The sequence below is a fragment of the Ambystoma mexicanum genome, chromosome 7p (assembly GCF_040938575.1).
Source record: "Ambystoma mexicanum isolate Mex_15411 chromosome 7p, UKY_AmexF1_1, whole genome shotgun sequence".
NCBI classification, from domain to species: domain Eukaryota; kingdom Metazoa; phylum Chordata; class Amphibia; order Caudata; family Ambystomatidae; genus Ambystoma; species Ambystoma mexicanum.
The window spans coordinates 672378576-672400914 of record NC_090939.1 but is presented as its reverse complement, the minus strand read 5'-3'; the positions used below and the strand labels follow the sequence as shown (position 1 = coordinate 672400914).

At 44.9% G+C, this 22339-nt stretch overlaps 1 protein-coding gene across 5 annotated transcripts in view; it reads right to left on the bottom strand.

The window, feature by feature from the left end:
* ARHGEF7 (Rho guanine nucleotide exchange factor 7) overlaps window positions 1-22339 on the bottom strand; it is a 1715641-nt gene that overhangs the window by 1406422 nt on the left and 286880 nt on the right. The window contains exon 1 of one of the 5 annotated variants that reach the window (XM_069636770.1): window positions 22129-22218. The exons of the other annotated variants lie outside the window; for them this stretch is intronic. The gene's annotated coding sequence lies outside the window, so the exon portion shown is untranslated. Of the gene's footprint in view, window positions 1-22128; window positions 22219-22339 lie in introns of those variants that run through there. 5 annotated transcript variants of the gene reach the window in all.

Here is a 22339-nt window from a genome sequence, read left to right as displayed (position 1 = left end):
GGGGAGCGTGGCTGGAGGGCCTCTGCCCAAGCTTTGAAGCCAGTACTTTGCAGAGAAGACCAGGGGAGGCCTTGTGGTGTTATAGCCGGGACGGCTGGAGGCCCATTTGAGGTAAACTTTGTATATACTGCATATAGTGCTTCAGCCAGCGAACCCCCATCCAGAAGCACAGCAAGGGAGCAAGAAGCGCTCCACGCATAGGAGACAGTGACCGGTAGGCCCTGGCCTCCCCATGCCAATCCTGAGTCCATTTAGAGGGTTAAAGAGTCCATCTACATCCGTGGTGGGCAAGGAAGAATAAGGGAGAGGTAATTTGGTCGGGCTCAAGGCAGAGTGATCCCAACACTGATCCATAAGTTCCTACGCCCTGAGAAAGTGTCCAGAAGAGGTCCGAAGGACGTGAAACAATATCAGGGAGAAGAGGAGGGGGCAGGGATCCCCATCAGACCTGCCTACACCCTATGTCCAAAAACAAGGGGAAGGACATGCAAGCTGCCCCCAGGTCTGTGAAGAAATCACAGAAGGGCAATCTGCAGAGACTCTGGCGCACAGACAGCGAGCTACCAGCTGGGGAAGATCAGGGTCCTGGGACAGGAGAGGATTTGGGGGCGCTGGCAGGAACTGCAAAAGATTTAAGTGATCACCCAGGAGGTCTTTGCCAATGCTTTCAGGATTTTGGGGACAAGATAGCGAACACCAGTCAGTCGCAGTTGAGCATGATGCAAGTGGAACTGTCCCAATCGTTGCAAGAGGTGAAGGGGGACAGAAAGAAACTAGAGGAGCTGTAGACAGTACACGGCTGCAATCATTAGCCTGCGCAGGTATTATTATCAGGGCAGTTTGTAGTCCATTTGGTGGCCAGGCCGAAACACTAGAATGCGCCCCTTCGGCCCCCACGCGTCACTCCCAAACTATACTGTTAAGTAACTCCTACCCAAGGTCAATACATCACTGCTAAACAAATCATTTTATTACATCAGGAGTCATGAATTTTGCATTAATTCCTCGTATAAATCAGAGTACACAAACAGTATATACTACTTTTAAAGTTTTGACTTTGCTGCTGCGAAAGCATTTATTGCTGCTGCATAATCCATTTTTTCAGTTCACTCTAATTTGAAAGTATTGCAAGGGCGGATGGCCTTTCCTTGGCCATTGTGGAGAGCAAGTATGTCTTAATCAGTTTCAATTTACTAAAGATATTCTCGCCACTTGCCACTGTAATTGGAATTGTTAGTAAGAGCCTCATGGCAACCCACACATTTGGAAACAACCAATGTATTTTTCTATGATGAATGCGCTACAAAACTTCAAGGGGCCTAATAGAACTCTTCTGAAGCGATGGCTGGATATGTCTCAGTTCCTCAGGCAACTGGGAATCATCTATATCAGATTCTGGTGCACTATCACCACCTTTTGCTAACAATTGCTCCAGGTGCTTACACAGTTGTATCAGTTCTTCTTTTCCAGAAAAGAACTTTATGTTGTACATGAAACCCCAGCTTGCATTGTGCGCAGACAACTGGGAAAAACGCCTTTCAAGAAAAGTATTTATGGCGTCAATCAGGGTATAAAATACGTTTATGTTAAGAAGTTCTTCTTCATTCTCAAGGGTCTCGTCCTGAGTCTCATAGGCAAACATTTTCTTTTTTTTCCTATGCCGTTTAGTAGCCTTAAAAGTAGGGTCAACATCTAAAAGTAGGGCTCTCTCTTTTTGCTGTTACAGCAGACTCAAAACCAGCGCTCCTATAGCTTTCCACAAAAGCAATGCAGTTCTTAAATAGGTCATTGCAGGCAGCAAATCAATTTGTTTGGACTGCATGGATTTGCTTACAATGTTCACCTGAATAGAATAGAAGGTCATACCACACAACTAAAGTACAAATAAAACTGAAATCTTCAAAGTGTAAAGCAAGGAACGTAGCCTCTGAGGACAATGTTGGGTCATTGACTTTTTCTTTAATGCTCATGAGTGCTGTGTGTATCTCAACAAATTGATACTGCACAGCTCTCAAGCTTTCACTTCAACATTCCTATTGTGTTTCACAGACGTTTTTCAAGGAAAGATTTTTTACTTGCTCCAGCGTTTGGTTGAAGCAGCAAACGAATTATAGATTCTCTGAAGTACAACAAAACGAAACAGATTTCACAGAGGATTTGGAAGCATCACCAACCACCAAATTTAAACTGTGGCAAACACATGGGTTAGAAAATGCATGCATGTATTGCTCGAGAACTTGCGCTTGGACTCTTTTTCACCATTAACATACCCCTGACCATAGCAGTTGTCCCTCTCTAGACCGCATGTGTCGTCTGCGGGGTGATAACCTATACAATATTCTTTAACAGAAATGTCTTTGCCTGTATTTGTATTTTGTATTTTATTTATTTGTATAGCGCACAAGGCCCGAGGGCAACCGGGCGCATTATTTAGTTACAGTCAGAAGTATTTACATTAAAATATACAAAATATACATGTTACATAATCAAGGGAATGCAGGTTGCACAGGCTGAGCAAGTTACAAGGCAAGATATAATGCAAGAGGCCTATGATGCCATGATTATTGTTACAGTCAAGGTCATGCTTAGTCGTGGGTGAACAGCCAAGCTTTGGCATTACGCGTCAAGGCAGGAAGAGAGGGTTCAGCTCTGAGTGGGTTAGGTAATGTGTTCCACAACTTAGCTGCGAGGACAGGGAAGCTGCGACCTCCAGATTTTTGGAGGTTGAAGCGTGGGATGACAAGGAAGTTAGATTGGGCACTTCTGAGAGGTCTCGCAGCTGAATGAGATGTGAATCTCTTGGATAAATAGCTGGGGGCTTGGTTGGCGATAATTTTGTGAGTAAGAGCCAGAACTTTAAGAGAGACTCTTTGGGTAACTGAAAGCCAGCGGAGGCTCCGTCTGTATTCGGAGATGTGTGAGGTCCTGGGGATGTTAAGGGCCGCTCTGATAGCATTGTTTTGGATCATTTGAAGTTTTCTGATATTGCATTGGTTGGTACCCAAATAAAGGGCATTGCAGTAATCAATTTTGGAGCGGACCAGAGTCCTGGCTAGAGTTGTGCAGGTGGCTGGAGACAGAAAGGTGAGGCAGGCTGTGATAAGCTTGCATGTGTAAGATGCAGTTGAGGAGACTGCATTGGATTGTCTAGATAAGGAGAGGGTGGAATCAAGGTAAATACCTAGTGTCTTGGTGTCCTTGGCCACTTTGATGGAATTACCATCAATAGTGAAGGACTTGAACGAAGAGTTGAGTTTACTGAGTTTTTGAGGTGAACCTAAGATGAGGAGCTTTGTCATCTCGTCGTTTAAGCACAGTTCATACTGCGCCATCCAGGCCTGAATGACTTGATAAATGGCATTGATAGCTAGGGAGTCCGTTTTGTGATCACCTGTAATAGGAATAAGTATTTGGGTGTTGTCAGCGTAATTAGTGTACGTGACGCCCATACGGTCCAAGATGTCAAATAGAGGTTTTGTGAAGACATTGTAGAGTGTCGGGGACACACATGATCCTTGGGGGACTCCACGTGTGATAGGGGAAGGTTCAGCTGTGGCAGAGGGGGAAAAGACCCTCATGGAAGGAAGTAAGCCAGGCTGTAGCTTTCTCTGAGAAGTTGGCAGAGGTTTTGAGGTGGTGGCATAGGATTTGATGATTAACCAAGTCAAATGCTGCAGAAAGGTCTAAGAGTAGGAGAGCCAATTTTCCCTTGTCTTTTAAGTCTTCAATTTGCGTTTTTAGGTCTAGAGGCGCAGTTTCTGTGCCATGGCGAGGGCGGAAGCCCGATTGCCTTAGACCCAGGAGGTTATTGGTTTCTAGATAATCTTGGATCTGCAGGTATGCCGCCCAATCAAGAATTTTTAAGATAAATGATACGGTAATATCCACAATTCTTACAGCGTAAGACAGTTGCTCGGTATGACTGATATCTGGAGTACAATCCAAAATAACAGAAATATTTTGCAGCCTTCACCCTTTATAAAATTGTAGTCTTTACTTGAGGCCCCATTAAACTAATTAGTTCATTATGAATGACATTTCCGCAATAGTGGCTGTGGATCTCTTGTGAGGTCACTCGATACAAATGATCCATCATGATCAGATCAAATTTCCCTAGTAGTTCAACAAGGCCTAAGAAATTCCCATTGCTTGGAGTAAGTAACTTGTTTGAAGGGTTCCATGTCATTTCATTGCGCAATGTTTTTTCACTGGGTTTTTTAACACAATTTTTGTAATGAAAAGGCCCATCAATTTTTTGTAAAAATGTTTTTGCGGGGGGCGGGAGTGGGGTGGGGGAATACACCGCAAACCCCTGTTCCCTTTCATTTTTTATATATTCCTAAACACCCACACTATATATGGGATACATTACTCACCGGAATCGTATTTCTGATGCTTGTATCTGCATAGATTCAAATGCTGAACATAGGCCGGCATCTAGTGGAAGCTGCAGAGTATTACAGTTTGTTTTTCGAAACTCGAAAATGGGCGTCGACACAGGCGTGCCAGTAATACTATCCCTAGTGTGACGTCCACTGTACCCAAGATCCCTCACGCGTCTAGGATCCTCAGATTGTATTTTTTCTGACATGAGGAAGCATGAGGAGTAGCGTGAGTACAGATAATCCAAGCAGATAGACAGAAAGGTAAGACTACAAGCAACCATGCGCCTTCTCTCGGAGGGGAGGAAGGGTGGGTCGCATGTGAATCTAAGCAGATACAAGCATCAGAAATACGATTACGGTGAGTAATGTATCCCTTCTGAGGCTTGTGGAATCTGCTTAGATCACATGCTGTGCATAGATTAGCGAGCAGTACCAGAAGAAGGAGGTGGGATGTGAGAAGGGTCATGAGCAAACAGGTGTCTTAGAACCGCTTGTCCCACTTGTGTATCTGTCTTGGAATGAGTGTCAATGCAGTAATGCTGAGTAAAAGTGTGAATAGGGCTCCAGGTAGCTGCTTTGCAAATGGTGTGGAGGGGAACATTTGCAATGAAAGCCAGAGTGGCCCCAATGCCTCTAGTAGAATGGGCCCTTGGCATAAAAGGCAGAGTTTTTTCAGAAAGAGAGTAACACAGCTGTATACAGTTGATAATCCACTTCGAGATCGCGCCTTTAGAGACGCAATCCCCCTCTCTGCCTGTAGCTACGGAGACAAACAGTTGATCTGTTTTCCTTAGCGGTCTGGTTTTATTTACATAGTAGAGGACCGCCCTACGCACATCAAGGGTGTGTAGTTTCACCTCAGCTGAGCTTTGCGGGTTCTGGAAGAAAGCCGGAAGCTCGATGGACTGGTTTACATGGAACTTAGATATAAATTTAGGTGAGAACCTAGGGTGTGAGCGTAAAACCAGTTTGTCTTTGTGGATAGTAAAGAAAGGATCCTGCACCTACAGAGCCTGAATTTCACTGACCCTTCTTATAGAGGTAATGGCTACTAAGAAGGCCGTTTTATAAGTCAGGTGTTTGAGACTACTTTTATGCATGGGTTCGAAAGGGGGGCCCATGAGCTTAGCTAGCACCACATTGAGGTCCCATCCTGGCGGTGGGTTCGAAAAAGGAGGGTGAAGTCTCTTTACTCCTTCCATGAAGGCTTTAACTACTGGTACTTTCCACCACGATACTTTGTTATGGGATGTGGTGTAAGCCGAGAGGGCTGCCAGGTGTACCTTCAGAGAGTTAAAAACCAAACCTGCGTCCAGCAGGTGGAGCATGTATGTTACAACGTTGGAAGGAGTGCAATCAACTGGGTTGATTTGTTTATTCTGGCACCAAATAACAAATCTCTTCCACTTGTCAAAGTAACAGTGCCTTGTGTTTGGTTTCCTGGATTCTTTTAGGATGTCCATACACCTCTGTGGTAATTTGAGATGCCCAAACTCTATGACCTCAGGAGCCATGCTGCCAGGTTCATCGAGTTGGGTTCCTGGTGCACTGTTTGACCTTGTTGCTGGGACAGTAGGTTGTACCAGGCTGGGAGTTTGATGGGTTCGCACACCGCCATCCTGCGTAGGTGTGGAAACCATGGTTGTCTCGCCCACATGGGAGCAACTAGGATGAGCGTCATCGATTCCTTGTTCATCTTGTACACCACCTTCCTGATGAGAGGAGTTGGTGGAAAAGCGTACGCAAACATCCTGACCAGTTCATCCACAGGGCGTTCCCTTGGGAGTTTGGTTGGGGGAACCTGGATGCAAATCTTGGGCATTGTTTGTTTTCGCTTGTGGCGAATAGGTCTATAGTGGGGAAACCCCACTGAGAGAAGAGATCTTCTACGATATCTCTGTGAAGGACCCATTCGTGTTCTTCTGGGAGGGAGTCTCTGCTTAGGGCATCCACTAGGGAATTGAGCTCCCCTGGAACATGTTGTGATGACAGGAAGATGTTCCGTCTGAGTGCCCATATCCAGATTTTCTGGGCAAGCTTGGACAGATTTGGCGAACGAGTCCCTCCTTGTTTGTTCAGATAGAACATGGCTGTCGTGCTGTCCGTCTGGATCTGCACCGACAAGTTTAGCAGATGGGGCTCGAACGCCCGAAGCGCTCGGAATACTGCCAGAAGCTCTAGCAGGTTGATGTGGTTCTTGGCTACTGAGTGAGACCAGAGACCCTGAGCTGTGTGGTGGAGATGGTGAGCTCCCCACCCAGTCAGGCATGCATCTGTAGTCACCACTGCCTGTACTTCGGGATCGTAAAAGGGTTTTCCCCTTGCGAGATTCTCTCTTGTCCACCAGTGTAAGCTCTGTACGAGTGTTGGCGAAACGACCACTAGATCGTCCCACTGACCACTTGCCTGAGACCACTGTTTCGCCAACCATTCCTGCATGGGACGCATGCGCAGACGCGCGTGGGGGACCAGGTAAATGCAGGACGCCATCATGCCCAGTAACCGCATTGCTTTGCGTACCGTTATTTGTTGACCTGACTGATAATGTGGGATTTGCAGTAGTATATTCCGAATTCTCTCTTCCGAAGGGAAGGTCAACCCTTTCTGAGTATCTAGGATTGCTCCTAGGAACTGTTTTGAGGTGCTTGGCATCAGACGTGACTTCTTCTCGTTGATAGAGAAGCCTAATTCGTGGTGGAGGTCGATAGTCCTCTGAATGTTTGACCTGCAAATTCCTGGGGTTTCCCCTGTTATGAGCCAGTCGTCCAGATAAGGGTACACTGGGATTGCCTCCCTGCGTAAGTGTGCAGCTGCCACCGCCAGTACCTTGGTGAATACCCTTGGTGCTGAAGCTATCCCGAAGGGCAGTACCTTGAATTGGTAGTGGCGACTGTCCACCTTGAAGCGGAGGTATTTTCTGTGCGCTGGGAGCATGGAAATATGAAAATAAGCATCTTTCATATCCAAGGTTGCCATGTAATCCCCCTTTTTTAGGAGGGGGGGATTACCTCTTGTAGCGTGGTCATACGGAATTTTTGGGGCTTGACATACTTGTTGGCAGGCCGTAAGTCCAATACTGGGCGCATTGTCAAATCTTTCTTTGGCACGAGGAAGTAAGTTGAATCGAAAGGAAATGTTCTGGGTTTTTGTCATAAAAATCAGCTAAGGAAGACATCCTTGACATGACCCTGTCTATGTCTTCACTGGACCATTCTTTGGAACAGGGTATGACTTAGTAGGCAACTTAGAGGACTTAACAAGGGTACCCTTGCTGGATGTTGATGTCCCAGTAGATTTGTGTTTGTCTGTCTGCTTAGGAGTGGAAGGCTGTTCTTTCCGCTGTTTCCCCCCCTCCCCGTGCGTGGAAAAATGTTTTCCCTGCCCCTTGGAGGCCCCAGAGACTTTCGACACCTGGCGTCGAGGGTCGGGAGAGGTATCTGTGTGTTTCGAGCGTGGGGCCTCGCTGGTGTTAACTGCGGCCTCGGTCTCCTGGAGCGCGGCCTGGGGGTGGAAGTCGTCTTCGTCTTCCGACGATCGAACTTCCGTTAATCTAGGGAGCGAGGCACTCTTGGCAAGGGTGGATGATTGCCTTGCGTCATGAGGCGATCTCGATCGAGAGCACCCAGAGGACACCGAGTCGGACCGTTCTATCTGTGCCTCTTTCCGAGAAGTCCACGTTGTCGAGGTTCGGTTGGACTTAGTGTGCTTTGTGTGTGTAGGGTGTGTAGCGCTTGCGTCGCCGGGGGTCTTCCCCATAGCCGCCCTGCCGGACAACCTTCCGAGGTCGGGGACCTGCGCTCGGCAGTCTTTCGACGCCGTAATGCCCTCGCCGTCCGAAAGTACGGCGTCGCTGCCATCGCTGAAACCTACTACACGCTCTGCAGTTCGCTTCGGGGTGGTCCCTCGGCAAGCAGAGATTGCACGTGGCGTGCCTGTCGACCCAAGGGTATTTGCGGTTGCACTTGGGGCAGAATTGGAAAGGGGTACCCTCCATACGCACCTTGAGGCAGCGGGCTGGTAAGTGTAGGAAATATATAAGGTGTACCTATATACCAAGAGTGAAGAGTATGTACCACCCCCCACTCTCCCTACTTGCAGGGCCGAGGCCAGCGGCCTACTAGGCCCGGGCCGAGGCCAGCGGCCTTCCGAGGCCCAGATCCGTCGTGCAGCAGCCGACGGTCAATGTCTTCTCCAGCCGTCGTCGAGGGTCGACGTTGGGGTGGGGAAGGATGTCAATAAATAATTTTAACTTCAATAATTAGCAAAAATATGGCTAAGGCCAGGGGACTCCGCAAGATGCTTCCGACCAGTATGGCGGAAAAAAACAATCTGAGGATCCTAGACGCGTGAGGGATCTTGGGTACAGTGGACGTCACACTAGGGATAGTATTACTGGCACGCCTGTGTCGACGCCCATTTTCGAGTTTCGAAAAACAAACTGTAATACTCCGCAGCTTCCACTAGATGTCGGCCTATGCACAGCATGTGATCTAAGCAGATTCCACAAGCCTCAGAAATATATATATATATATATTTTTTTTTTTTTTTTTTTTTTCCCCCTTAACCCCCCCACCAAGCCACCGTTTAAATTATTTTTGGACAGAAAGACAACAACTGGCATAATTCTTTCAAGCCCAGCCCGTCAATGCTTGCTCTCTGCCTGTATTGGATCTTGCATGAGAGAATCAATACTAACATGTCCTGTAAGGCACCTTTCAGCATCCACCCACTTTCCACTGGATTTGGCATATTCAGGAGCCCTTCGTGCATTCTCAAATAGTTACCAATATGCTTCCAGTTATTAATGCCATCACTACCAAGTTTTGATTTTGGCATAGGGTCAAAAAGCCTACAGCAATAACAGTAGACCAACAGTCAAAATAGAATATTGCAGCCATGGCCTGGAGACTGTTTCTTTGTTAGGCAATACCCTGAGCCCATAAGGAAGAAGAAAAGTGCCTATTTTTGTCATCCTTTGAGCATGAATAACTAGGAAGTGGCCTACATAGCCTGTGGCCTTCCCATTAATTTGATCCCAACATGTCCAGGCATTGATTTAGGGCATAAAGAAATGTCTTCAAACCAACACGTTTTAGTGCCTTGTTCCTGTTGGTCATCATTGCCCTCTAGTGCTTGGGTTTTCATCTCTTGAAACTTGTTGCATGACCACAGGCAGTACAGTTTCCTCAGGAATGTCTGTTGCCTGGCCTTGGGGAGGGAGCTTATCTGCTTCTTTGGAAGTCTTCTCTTCCCTCCTGAAAAATGAAAACAGTACTTTGGCACTTCTGACACCTTGCGCCACTTGTTTTTTTCTCTGTCGGTTTTGTTCTCTCAAAGGTCTTATTGGTTTCGACATTGCCAGTACGTTCAAACGCCTGAAGTAAAATAGCCAGAAAGTATGGCCCAATTAGAACATGTTGCAATATTCTTGCTAGGAATAATCCAACTCCCCAAAAACGTTTTTTAAATGTCTTTTCAATTGAAATGACGCATTGCTTGCCAAGCAAAATCGAGGAAAGGGGACTCCATTCTAAAAGGTACCGAGTTGAAAGTGGACCACATTTGGAGAGGCTACATCATGGCCATGCCCATTTAAACTCAACTTTTCTAGCATTTGGACAAATAAGAAGTATGCCAATTTCAACCACTGGCTGACATGTCAATCCCTCTTTCAAACTAGTACGCTGTAACCAAACTACAACAAAACAAGACTCTGAATTGGCAGATGGGGTAAAAGGGTAGTCTGGAAACTCCACTAATTGCCATGAACTACACTTTTAAGGTTGGAGAGAGGCAATAACATTTGGTTCAGAGAAAGTGCTGCTTGAATTAGGACCATTTGGCACATTGTTTACAGGGTTTCATTTAAAGTCACTTTTAAAGTGATGTTGCTTTCAGATAGTTCTATTTGTGAAGAAGGAAAGGGCAGAAGGTCTTGATCACAGCCTCTGACTCATTTCACATAGCCATACAGTGGAAACATCCTACTTGCCTACAGTACAGATGCCAGCTTCCAGATCAAATAGGCAGGTAGCATCTGACCAGAAACTCAAATCGATCTAATACACTATTCCTCAACTGAACTGAATGGTCTTTGTTTTAACCATTAAGAATGCAAAAACTGAAATGTAACATTACAGTGGTGAGGAACCAGAACACCACAATAGCGCTTGCGAGCTTCGTTACGAGGCCAGAGTGAAGCAAGGGGCACCAAGGTAAATAGAAAGCAGGGTGTGGCCTGAGTAAGAGCATCCCTCACTTCACCAAAGAGCAAATTCGCACATAAGCTGCAGGTCACTACAGTCTAACTACTGGCACATCAATGAGCGTTCACTTTTCAGTACCCAGAGGGTTCTCTGTGCCAAAGGAAAGTACTAGTCAGCAAACAACTCTTCTGACGAAACATTAAAAGGAGGCATTCAGCTGATGTGAACACAGGGGGCTGGACTCCACTGCATAGAGTCCTCCTGCAGCCCTGCTGGAGCTTAGCCAATTTGCACATTCCGTTGTGCATTTCACAGCAAGTGCGATACAGCGGTCTCTACCCAGTCCTGGTCATAGTGTTCTCTCCCAGTTACATTTCAACTACTCCTCTTCCTGTGAATCACCTCTACCCCTACCCTTAGCTCTCTTTCATCTCACTCTTGCCCTTTAAAGGAATGGTTCGGTCAAAAAATATTATTGTCCCTATGGGTCAGCCATGTGCTTTTAATCATAGTTCGATCGATCGTACAAACATTTCCTATGCACCTTAACCAAGTTTTCGTCTGTTGAATACAAGCAAAATCAGGCAGCATGGCACGGCCATTGTGTGATAATCCTATCACTTGCCGCATCGCCTTGGGTGACCTGCGTTTGCGGCACTAAATCAGATCCCCCGCCCCTGACATCACTAGACGCGTACCGTCCATTTCACGACGCCAAAGCACGTCTCGTGTCAACATTCTCTGCGCCTCAGCTAATGACGTGTCGCCATGGAAACGACAGGAAGCCTCTCTCCTCGACAAGTATAAACAGAGCGTTTCACAACACACAACAGCAGATTTTCTTTTCCATTCCTCTCGCTCTATTTCTTTGAGTATTCTGTGACTCGTTTCTGTGCTCTGGTCAGCTACCTTTGTTGCTTGTAGCCCGTGTGAACAGATACCAGTACGACCGCTATAAATTATTTTTGTTTCTTTACCACACAATGGCAACAATAATGCCCTACCTGTACGAGCCCGGGTATTCCGAGGAGGAATTACTGGAAAGAGCAAGCTATGTAGACGATGGGGACTTGGACAACAGTTGGGCGGACGTTTCAACAGATGGGGAGCCTGGGCCTAGTCGCATGGACAGCGTTTCCACTTGGTGTACCTGCAATCGGTGCGCGCTAATGCCAACCGAGGTGGAGAACTGCTGCTGCCGAGAAAACACTGGATGCTTGTCCTACATATCGCAAGGCGATCCACAGACGCAATGGAGTTACCGAGCTGCCAGACTTCACAGCAGTCCGTCTCACGTGGTCCGTGTTGAGGATTTTGATGGTGCTTATGCACGAACTTCGCGCAACAGTTCGCCCTCGTAATCCAAGCAACGAGTAAGTGTACTCTGATTGTGATGTCAGTTAGGCCACTACTATTTCACGATTGTCCCCTATATTCTCGTAACTTCAAGATATCATTGTCACATCCGTTTAGTCTTGCAATTCTCTAGTAATAGTCGTATAAAAGTCATTCAATATTGTGCAGTGTCTAGTTAGTATTTGTCCTGGCAAAAATGCCATTGCATTCAAGAATTGTCATTGACAACCAAGGTTTAATACATTTATCTTGGTTATTTAAAAACAGATTGTATCTTTCTCTTTCATAGGTGGTACCGGCTGGTGGCCCATCGTTCGTACACATGGTGGCTACATGGGAGGCTTGGACACGCGTTCAACGAGTAATACCCGCCTGTGTCATTGGCGCAATTAGACAAACTTTCCCCAGCGACAGTGGATTTTCCCTCGCCGAGCTGCAACCAGACCTTTAAAATGTGTAGTTTTTTTGTGCCATCAAAATAAGAAACCAAATAAAACAACATATTTTATTAATGGTTGTTTCAGTTTTTAAGTGAATCAAGTGTGTTTCCATTCAGCAGTGTTCCGGTGCCTTGTCTGCACGCCTCCCGGCCCATCCATCCCACCCCCCACTATCAAAGGCAGTTCGCACCAGTGGATGTGCGCTGCCATGGGGGGCTGTCAGGGGCGCAAACGGCCTTGGTGCCAAACAACATGTACACTTCAAAAGGTATTCCACGCCCAGGGGCCATTGCTCACATGGCCTCCTCAGACCCCGTGTCTCCAGGCAGGCCTCCCCTGAAGCAGACCGCGCCCCTGCAATGTACATAATGCCACGACATATACACGTCATTCATTCACAAACACACCCCTTTTTGTTATTCTTTATAAACCACTGGATATTTACCATGAGAACATCCTTGAGCACTGCAAGTCAACTCGTGAACGCGCTACTCTGTGACCGCTTCGAGTGAACTCGTCAGTGTGCTACCTGTGAACATCTCCCTCTAATTACTCTGCTTGCTGAATCCAACTGTTTGTTGGTCAAGGTAAGGACATGTATCCTAATCATATCTCCTTCATTTGTAAATGTATATCTATTCCAAAGTATCTAACTCCGTAGTGCTATGTTAATTTGTATCATTGCTATTGACTTGAGTTTCTTTTGTTATCGGTATATCAATTTTTATCATTGTCAATTGGCATCGTATTGCATCCTTCGCGGACCGTGCCTATAGTATAAGCATGTTTAGATTTTCGTGCATGATAGAACATTCAATGGACGAGTAACATGTTCTGATTTTCAACACATCAATGAATCGTTTGTGAAATGTATCATATAATACAGCCGCACACGCTGTACTGGTTTTGCTGTGGTGCCCAAAAGAAATCATGCATCGAACAATGTATGGTCCGATTCATTCTTTCGCACATGCAAAATAATTTTCTAATAATGTTGACCTTTATTTTGCAGAATTTACAACAATGCCTGCATGTTCTATTTTCGGTTGCCCTTCGAAGACCCATGACAAATCCAAAGGCATTACAATGCATGTATTGCCTAAAACTGTAAATGGAATAAGAGAATGGGTCAGATGTTGCGGATATCCACTGGAAGACCTTGAAAGTAGAGTCAACCAAGTCTTGGAGGACAAGAGGGGTCATCGATAACGCATCTGCAGCCTGCACACCTCACCGGATATGTACGACACATCCTTGTACACAAAGAGGAAATCAACCGAGAACCACTCTGAAATTGCCCCAAACGCTATTCCGACTTTACTCGTGAAAAGGTGAGTCACGCTTCCGGATTTAGCTTTACGCCTGTATTTTCGGTGCAAATGCCAATTATAGTACTTTCAATATTTATGTGATTGATTAGCTGTTGAAATAATGACTTTTTTTCTAAACATCAGTCCTTGTTTTGTAGAACCCACTTAGAAAATTTATGGGGATGGATAACTATGCTAGATTATGCGTTTCAATAAGTGTCATCATCTCTTATTCAGTCTCCTTACATGCCATTTTGTAATGTTGGAATTTCCAAATCGAATAATACTTTCCCCTTTACCACTCCATGACTATCCACCAAATATGAAGGAACAAGAATCAACATCCATGTCTTGCCTGGAGTCATCAACCACTTTGAGCGCATATCAGGTAATCTTACCTAGCTATTCTTTTCCAGACTGGTTTTATGTACGGAATTCTAGATAATGTGATCATATTATGGCAACCTATAATTGCATTACAAAATTATTCTTTACCACTTTACTGTTGATAAGACCCTATGTGGTCTTTCAAAATTGTGTGTCCCGTTTCCAATCTTTTCGACATCACTAATGAAAGTACTGTGTTTCAGGGAGATACTGAAGCGTCCACTACAATACGAACACCCCTCGTAGTAGATCCGGTGTCAGAGGTATGGGTCTTCATAGCTCAATAGGACGAGATCATCTGATCATATTTTTGCAACATATTGCATTGCACAATGTTTCTTTGCCACTTTACTGTTGATATGTACCTTTGTCGTCTTTGGCCCGTTTCCAATCTTTTCGACCTTACTAATGCAAGTACTGTGTTTCATTGAAATGATGCAGCGTCCTCTACAATTACATTACCAATTGTGGGTGTTCCTGAACCAGACCATACAGTTGCTCCGGAGACAGAGGTATGCGCACTGACAGTACCATCGAATAAAAGAAAGTTGGTCTAATTAGATGTGTAATGCCAATGACTTATTTTAAATGGATACTATTTTTTGTAGGGATGTATACAAGATCCGTATATTGAACCGGAGGAACGTGTATCAGAGTCGGTCCGCCAGTTTGCTGATGTTAGAGTAAAGAAGGTTTCAAAGAAAAGAAATAAAAATAAGGTTATAAACACTTTCTATTGTTGGCAAAAGTTTGTGCCAAGGCCTTCATTATATGCTTTTTTAATGTCATTTGTGCAACAATGTATGTTGGATTTACACTGAACATCCCTTTTCCTATCTGTCCTGTAGTTGCCAAATCGAGTACGGACTATGCAGACACAGGCAGCGATACAAATGACAGATGCTGCTTGCCAAACTGTTTTCACCATGGAGGAACGATTCATTGAGCCACGTCGTGTTCACACTCGAGATGCCTATGTCCAATGGCCAGAAAATGAATTTAATAAGACCGGCGATTCCAGCAAAGTGTTCTTGGACCATTGCTACAATGCTCCTGCTCCGCCAGAGGAAGGTTCAATTGAATTTATAGAAGATAGTTTTACATTACTCGATGAGCACTTGACACAATCGACACCTGCCAAAAAAATGCCCCCCAAAAAACAGTCCACATTGATGTTTTCTCCTATCCATCGTCAAGTAACAGATGTTGAAATGACAGAAACTGAAGCATCAACACTATTGACCGATGAAACAGAAAGATATCGACTATAGTATGTCCTGTTTTGCTAATATCTCCACCAAAGGTCAGTCCGAAACAACAATGTTGCCTGATGACAGTATTATAAAAGAGGCCAAATACATAGTATTCGACAGCAGCTTCATTGAGATTATAAAGATGCTGAAATGTGTGCATTCAGTGGGAGGGGAAATATGTGGAAAGCCATTGGTGAGCGTGACTCGTCTAACACAAGGCAGTAACCTGAAAATACATGCCACCTGTGAAAAGTCCCATAACGCATTTTCATGGTCCGCTCAACCGATGCTGGGGAAACTGCCAGCTGGCAATCTACTGTGTGCAGCAGCTTTACTTTTCAGTGGCTCTAGTTTCACGAAGTTATCCAGTTTCTTTCAGTTTGTGGGACTCCATTTAATTTCCAAAATGCAATACTACAAATACCAACGTGATTATCTATTCCCTGCCATCAGTGATGCTTGGAAAATTGAACAATTGGCTATTGAAAGTACATTCCCCGACAAACGGTTCAGGCTAGCCGGCGATGGACAGTGTGACAGCCCCGGATTTTCTGCTAAGTACTGCACCTAGCATCTTCAGGACATGGAAAGTAAGAACATTGCGAGTTCGGTGGTCATGCAGGTGTTCCAATGTAAATCCTTGGTGGCCATGGAGAAACTTGGTTTTATAAAATCACTGGAAGATCTACATTCGAGGGGAATGCAAATCGAACTCATAGCCACGGACAGACACGTTTCAATAGCCAAGACAATGAGAGAGCAGTATCCAAATATTAAACATCAGTTTGATGTATGGCATGTTGCCAAATCAATTAATAAAAAAATCTCAGCTGCAGGGAAAAAAAAGGTTTTGAAAGTATTATGGTCCCAGTCTTTCAGTAACCATCTTTGGTGGAGCTCCAAAAACATATGAACATGGCCCTTTGTCCCCAGAGCAGGGATGGAAGAAGAAGTGGTTGATACCATCTTCAGCTCCACACAAAGCCCTTGAGAAGATTGTGTTTGATAAAACTCTATCAAGAGATCTGAAGGGAATCACAGAATTCTCTCACACAGGAGATTTGGAGGTGTTCCACAATATGTGCCTAAAGTACAGGCCAAAGCGCTTGCATTTTGGCATCCAGGGGATGAAATGTAGGACTTTACTAGCGGTATTAGCGCATAACGAGAATGTGGGCCGTGAACAATCTAGGACAGCTGGAAACTTAAGGATGCTTCGCTACAATATGGCCTTTACAAAAAGAAGCAAAAAATGGGTCGTCAAGCCAGTATATGATGAAATGGAATTTGATTTTGTGAAAGATCTCATTGTGAATGTCATTGAGATGCATAGCATAGTCATGGAATAGCGCACAAATCTGTTCAGAGCACACATACATTGCCACAAAACATTGCCAGCGTCCCATGTCCACCCAAAGCAGAGCTTGTTCAATCGTTCAAACCCCGGTGGAAATGATGACCGTCTGTTTTTATTTTTGCAAAAAATGTTTCTATAATCTGTATAAATAAAGTATGCATTTTGTCTTTTGAAATCTATCCTCTCAGTCCTTTTCTTAAAAATATATTACAATTATTACGATTTACTTTCACATTTCACAGTTTAGTTGAGATACTGTGGGACCTTCATTTTTTCGTGTTAATGAACAATGGGTAACAGTGTGTACGAATATTTGGGTTTTGGCAGTTGACTTGCAATGAAGTTCAGCAAAAAGCTGAATAACTGCTGGACCTACAAAAGGGATTAGACCTAGGCCACAAAACATTCTAGGCACGCAAGAAGTACTGACTGTGAAAACATTCCATGGGGTAGGAGGCCATGAGATAAGCAGAGGTGGCCCTATTGGCAAATTTCACCTATAGCTGAACAGCGCCAAGAACAAAGAGCGGACCCCTATTTCCTGAGCCTGTGTTTTAAAATTCATTTTCTCATGGATGCGTTGACACGGGATGTTGCAAAGCAAGAATGTACGTTCATTTTGAGTGAAGATCACCAGCTTTGAATTTCGGCTTGGGAGCTGTGAGGCCCCACGCGTCCCTCGCACAGTATAAGGTTCTATTGTTTTTTGACCTTGAGAGGCAGGGACCATTCCGAAAGGGATTGAATTGAAGGGGGGTGTAATAACGTATGATATGATGAGGTTGCCCATTCCGAAACTGCACCTAGTTACATATAAGTTCAGTTTTTGAGAAAACGTTGACGCGAACGGAGGATTCTGCATCACAGTCTGCATTACGCCTAGAGAATGGAAATTGCTAATATAATGTAAGTTTCTCTTTAGACGATTTCATACCAGGACTAATCGAAATATGAATAGCTGACCATTACTGATGGGTGACATTGTACTTGTTTGTTCTGTTTGGCAGATTGCAATGAAGTGCTAGTTCTTCTATCTACCAGGCAACAGGCAGAGGCGTAGACAGGGTAGGGCCTGAGGGCCAAGGCCCACCCAAAATTTCTAGACATTCACTCAGCAGCACTGTGTAGGAATTTACATATGTTAATGTCACTGTGGTGGGCCCAACTACATTAGCTTCAGGCCCCACTTGTTAGACAATCCTGGACACACCTCTGGCAACAGGGGCAGGCCAGCATCGAGACGCATGTAGACCACCACTCGTTTCTCCCTGGCTCTACGCTAATAAATCATTACATTTTTTTTGCACCTCAAATTCTTGCCCCAGTTTACGCATTACGGTTAGTGCTCAACATTCTCATTCGCACTATCCGCGGAAGCAAATAGCAGAGTACTTTGATATTCCACGTTGTATTCTCTCGATTCACATTGTGTCACCTCTGTGCTAATAAAGGAAATGAATAATTGGAATAAAGATCGGCTACTGAGACACTTTGATTTTTATTGTTTGCAAACAAGTACATCGTGCCGCTCTGCGATTGTCATCTATTGCAGACCCCGACCGATGGCTTCTTCAACCGCCAGCTGCAGCTACATGTCAATAGCTGGATCTACTTGAGCCTATTTTGGGACGACGGACGAGGTCCAATCTGTCCATACCCGGTACCGGCGGCTAGGAGCAACATAACAACCTTTACGGTGCTCTAGTGCCAAATTGAAGCACCAGCCTTGCAATTCACTGTGCGACCGAAGTGCTTCGATTACCCAAAGCGAACATCCTGTGTACCCAAAAGGAACAGCACGTGACTCACGATAAACATTTGTGGATTTATTAAACAAGACCAAAGAAAAAAAAAGCTCTATTTTAATTGAATATGTCAGACGCCGAATGTTATCGAAACATTTAATGTGAAATAAATGTACTTTACCAGTTGTACAGACTTGCTGTTTCCTTTTAAAGTACAGTTTCATATTCCTAATTGTGACGCGCTGTGCTGTGAGACGATGTGTGTTGTTTTCCAGGTTCCACGTCTAATCGCATAGGTGACGACTGGGCGTGTTTGGCTACGCTGCCCAGTAACGTCACGGAGAGAGGCGGGGAATATAAATGATTTGGTGATGTCAGGCTCAGGGGCAGGGGATATGATTTAGTGCCGCAAACGCAGGTCACCCAGGGCGATGCGGCAAGTGATAAGATTATCACAAGAAGGCCGCGCCCTGCTGCCTGATTTTGCTTGTGTTCAACAGGCAAAAACTCAGGTAAGGTGCATAGGAAATGTTTGTACGATCAATCAAAATTATGGTTAAAACCACATGGCTGAACCATAGGGACAATAATATTTCTGACTGAACCATTCCTTTAACCGCCCATTGCCTCCCCCTCTCATGTGCAATCTCGGATCCCATTTTGCTTCCCCTACAGAGCCTATATTTTCCTCTCTTTCGTTCCTCCTTTCTTAATCTCGCTTTCCTCACCTTTTCCTTGACTATCTCATTTTCTGTCCCACTTTAATCCCTTTCACTCCGTCTGCATGGCCATCCTTATTTGAACCTTACACCCGCTGGGCATAATCTCTTACAGTGAAAGACACCTTACATTTGGTCACTTATTAAATGGCAGAAACCCTTTTAAATAGAAGTGGAACCCATTCACTATACGATCTGTCTGACGCGCATTGCCTTCCGGGGCCTGTGTAGAACTTTTCAAAGTAATTCAACCCACAGGACAGGATCTCAAGTAGTCCAAATTGTGCACTGAAATAGTAAGCCTCATATCAGATTGTGTTCTGGTACTTGTAGACCTGTTTATATAACCTTTACAGGAAAGCAAAACAAAACGCATTAAAATGCAGCTCCCTGTAAAAGTGGATTAGAGAGTGCTTCTTCTGCCTATTTTAAAGAAACAAGTGTGTGAAAAAAAAAAGCATGCGACAAAAAGTGGACATTGGTCTCACTGCATTACTAGTGGTCAAATATTCACACGAGTTATTTTATATCCAGATTACTGCTGTGCAGCAGAAAACATTTACATCTGTCCATGCAAGGGGCTCACCCATAGGGCCAGTTACACATGCATGTAAACCTCCAGAAATCTTTGCACTGCCTGGGTTTTCGAAATCTGGCCAGGAACTTTCTGTCCATCATCCTTGCCCTACCGATGAAAGGAGTCCTATTCTGCTGTTCTAAACAATGAAATAAAGATATACCATCAAAGCTCAAACTGGGATCTTGTCTGCGGGACCAAGCAAAGGCAAAGAAACCGTCTCATCATACATATTCCTCTTGGGCTTATGGTAAAGTCCCCCAAAAATCAGGTGTGCACAGCGCAGGTTCACCCTGTCGAGAAATGTTAGCTGCACCACTCAAGCCAACTCAGTATGAGAAAGGACTCCCGCCAGGACAAAGAACAATTTTCATGGGAATAAAACCTCAATGGAACCATGAAAAGAAGTGCAATTAGTTCCGTATGTTCCTGCCGCGAATCCTAACTCTAAACAAATGAAGTTCACAGAACTGCAGAAAAGTAGCAAGTTTCAAACCTGTCAAATTAAAACCAACAAAGAAGAAAGGTTGCGGCTGATAGTGCCCAGAACAGCAACAACAACTTCCAATATACATGTTCAACTCTAACTGAGAAATGTTTCTGCCGTTTAGACTTTTTTTGGGACAGAACAGAGTGAAGCTACATTCTGCCATTTACCCTTTCAGCCACGGGACACAGTCTAAAGGGGAAGCAGGAACACAGCAAAGCAATTCCAATACACGCACTCAATCCAACCGAGGCAGGCATCAACAAGTTGGAAAGAAATCTGGGCTAGGAAAGTGTAAAACAAAATATTCCCATTTACCCGTTCTTGTCCACAACGCACTCTGAACTATGCAAGCTACTGTTTGAGCACCAGCCGAACGCTATGTACACAGTTTAAAGTAACATTTTCTAAAATGTCAACAGAAGCATCGGGCTGTACCTACCTTCTTTCTGAGTAATTCTGCACACAAGTGAATCAAGGAGGCAATGCAGTCTTCTTTTTTTGCACATGGGTCAGGGTATCGGGGGTAGAAAGCAATTGGAGTGTCGGGCGGGAAGCCGGGAACACTCAAAGGCAGCTGCCTTTTCTGCACCGTGGTGTGTTGTTCCTGCTTGATTTCAAAGGCAGGCGGACACCAGGAAATGCGCCCATTTATGCCCCCTCCCCAAGTGGCGCAAAAGTTCAGAAAGCCTCTGACTTCTGCGACGTTACGCAAGTACTATATGACTGCCTGTCAGCAGCTGCCGTTAATATGCTGCAGCTACTCTCCCCACGACAATTGTGCCCCACACCAAAGGAAATTTCACCCTGCAGTGTCTGGGGCAATTGTGCCCTGGGCAGCGTGCCGCTTCGCCTGGGTCAAGAAACAGGCCTGATTATTATATATGTAGTCACTTACACCACAGCAGGGTCTGTGTAGTAGCTGCACAGCAGTTACTGCGTCTGCAAGAATTCCAGTACCGTAAATGAGCTTTGAGCAGCTACTGTGTCTACGATATCAACAACAACAGGCTGCCCTGTGTGATTTCAAAACCAGATGTTTAGAAAGTCATGTACTTACAAAGTTTCATTTTAACATGTAATAAGTACAATACAACGAATTACATAATTGCCAACCCTGCTTTTTAAGCAGTCCTACTGATTTAGGTGTCAGTTCCCACTGCATATTACAGGGGTAGGTAATTTATGTGACTCTAAGGCAGGCGGCTTGAGACCGGGCCAGGACAAAGCATGCAACACATTTGTCTGTCTGTGCGATGGGCAGATAATTGATTACTTTGAGTGATGGGCTCAGACCAATCCACTGACCTCACAGCTACATGACGCTTCCCTGCACTCTGGCCGGGACAGACCTCAGGTGAACCGCAAGTGGCAGAGCGTAGCATCATCACACAGCATCTGCATATCAGACTAAGGAGGGTATCAGTCTCTATGTTGTTCAGCTATCCATCTTGCACTGCAGGAATAAATATGGACTGCCCTGTTGCTGTTACAGAGCAGTGGCAAATGTTGCCTACCAGCTCTGTGATTACCTTCTATGAAGTTAGGTAATTGAATTCGATGTAACTTACCATTCGGAATTATACATTTTAAACATCTTTCCAGGTTGTGCAGTTTGATGGATTTTGTATTTTAGAATGCTCCAGTGGTGGCAACAGTGCATGTTTTGTATTTTCCTGTGATGTAATTATTATGCGAAGTATTATTTTTGAAACTTGAAAAATCCTACATCTTTTTGGTCACAGAATGTTGCCAAGTATGGAATTACAGCTTCAACGTGCATTTCCAGAGGCTGCAAAAGGGATCCTCTTAACAATATAACAAAGGTGTGATAACGTCTAAGTTAATGGATGCTAAAAGAAATGCCAATAAAATTCCCTACAAGAGCTGGATCGCATGCACTCACCTGATGCTGCCTGCAATCAGGACATAAGCGTTTCGTAAAGGGTAGTGTCTAGTTCCCGTCCGAGAAACGGACCATAGCAAACACCCCGCCTACGCTTCATCACGTGACTTTGGGCACGTTACTTCCACACCATGCACGTAACGTCCGACGTCAGTCATCTCGTCCCTCGTGTTGAGTGTGAACCCGGAAGGTAGTGTCTAGTTCCCATCCA